This window comes from Engraulis encrasicolus, chromosome 24, assembly GCF_034702125.1.
Source record: "Engraulis encrasicolus isolate BLACKSEA-1 chromosome 24, IST_EnEncr_1.0, whole genome shotgun sequence".
Classification (NCBI taxonomy): Eukaryota; Metazoa; Chordata; class Actinopteri; order Clupeiformes; family Engraulidae; genus Engraulis; species Engraulis encrasicolus.
The window spans coordinates 20,723,528-20,726,027 of record NC_085880.1 but is presented as its reverse complement, the minus strand read 5'-3'; the positions used below and the strand labels follow the sequence as shown (position 1 = coordinate 20,726,027).

Here is a 2,500-nt window from a genome sequence, read left to right as displayed (position 1 = left end):
GTACACATTATACAGCACTACATACTAGGTGTGTCCAAAATAATCGGCATATTGATACATTGCGATACTTACTCTCACGATACAATGCATCGATTCATGACAAGGTATCGTGATACTTATTTTCTCAATATACTGCATGGATTCATGACAATTGATTATTTGATAACAATAAAATTCGATTTGCCACAGGTTATTTTGTTCAGTAGAGAATAGGTAATATTTCTGTTGTGATGTAAGCTCTCTCCCAGATGATAGAATGCTTAAATAGAATGAACTGACTTAAGAAAGCTACACAGCAACTGACAAATAAGCTGTATTTTACACATTTACTGAAGTAAATATCGCAATGCATCACAGTAGTACATGAATCACAATGCATCGTGATAGAATCGCATCGTGGCATGTGTATCGTGATGCGCATCGAATCGTGAACCCTTTGCCAATACCCACCCCTACTACATACAGTACAAATGCAACACAGTATATTAACCAGATAAGATGTTCCTTAATTAGGCCACCAATGGTGAAATGTACTTTACTGTATATCATGGTGCAGTTAATACACTGGCGGTTGTATTAAATTTTAGTGTCCATTTAACACCAATTAAAAGAGTATCAGAAACTTTAACATTAACAACCATGGGGAGCATGGACACTTACATTTACAATATGTTATGTAAATAGGTAACAGAACACACTGCAAAACATTGCAACCTGGTTAAACATAAAAAGCAAGTTTCCCTGTTGCCTTTAGTTAGTACAAACCCCAACTCCGATGAAGTTGGGACGTTTGGTAAACAGTGAATAAAATCAAAATGCTATCATTTTCAAAACATTCAATCTATTCATTAGATGGAGAATAGTGAAAAGACAACATATTAAGTGTTAAAACCGAGAAAAAATATTGTTTTGGGGGACATATGTACTCAATTTTTAATTTGATAAATCCAACACGTCTCAAAAGAGTTGGGACGGGAACAATAAATGGCAGCAAATGTCGAGGAAGACTAAAAACAAAACAAAAGACAACACTTAACAGTTAAATACATTAGCCGATTGATGAATTTATATAAAAAACAGTGTTAATTCCTATCTTGGACATGATTTCACCAGCTTAAATGGTGGGTGCATTCCTTGTCATGTTTTGCAATGTTTTCCTTTCTGTAGTGCTTACAGTGTGACAGTTCTTGACCAAAAGCCCACCATTTTATCACCTGCTGGTCCTTATGATGGAGCCAAACTGTAAAAACCTAGTAGAGAATGCAATGTGACCTTACTATGTGGCAGTAATCGAAGATCTCCCTTCAAAACATAATGCATGAGTGGCTTGTCATGCTGTTTAAAACCCATTTATACCATTCCGCACTGTATTTAACTCTACAGATGAGTGAGAACATCTTAACCAATGCACTACTGCACCCGCATGCCATCATGGAGGCTGACTTTTGAAGCTAGCACTAACACAAGTTGGATGGTCCATTTTCACTGTAGCACTGGATGTGCAATGCTCTATTATTGTCAAAAAGAATGGACTTCTACAACTTCTGCCAACTTCTGTAAGCATAGGACAGTTTCCCATGTCTTCTGGGTCTATTTCCAGTGAGCTCAGGTGCTTAGGAGAATGTTACACCCCTGTATCATTTGCACGCATTAAGCATTCTTAATATGGTCAATTTTCAATAGCTCTAGCACTCCAGGAATTAGAGTGAGACTACAGCCAATATATATTTCATGATGTCATGAACCTATACAATGATTTTAGTAACAAAAATAGGCTATGTCTTACATACACTCAATCGTGGTAAATCAAAGGGAATTCAAAAATGTATGTAATAACTATGGTAATTATTCCCTTTGCATCTTTAATTCTGAGTGACTCAGCCTCTCTGTTATGATCTTATACCTGGACACCTATATTGTCCGTCAGTACAATTCATTTTGAAATGTTCTTCTTTGTTGTTTTATCTTATTTGGATGTTTACTAAATTTCACTGATCCCCGTCCCAACTTATTTGAGACATGTTGGATTTATCAAATTAGAAATGAGTACATATGTCCCCCAAAACAATATTTTTTCTCGGTTTTAACACTTAATATGTAGTCTTTTCACTATTCTCCATCTAATGAATAGATTGAATGTTTTGAAAATGATAGCATTTTGATTTTATTCACTGTTTACCAAACGTCCCAACTTCACCGGAGTTGGGGTTTGTAAGTTAACTCAACTCGAGAAGTAACTCAACCCGAGGCTTTCTCAAATTGAGTTAGCCTACAAACTTAAGGCAGCAGGATAACTTACTTTTTTACGTTTAGCAAAGTTTTACAGTGCATGTTAATGCAGCTTTATTAAAAAATAACCCTTAAAATAAAGCGTTACTCAAGAAGTAAATAATAATAATGATTAAAAAAACCATGAGTGCTAAAAGTATTAAGTGTTGGCAGAGGACGCGCTCAACTTCTTGGAAAACCGAAAAGCTTTTGGGTGCGAGATAAAAAACGT

The 2,500-nt window shown here is 35.6% G+C and overlaps 1 protein-coding gene across 3 annotated transcripts in view; it reads right to left on the bottom strand.

The window, feature by feature from the left end:
• The window catches only part of smoc2 (SPARC related modular calcium binding 2), an 81,923-nt gene that overhangs the window by 1,289 nt on the left and 78,134 nt on the right, over window positions 1–2,500 (bottom strand). The gene's annotated exons all lie outside the window — the stretch shown is intronic.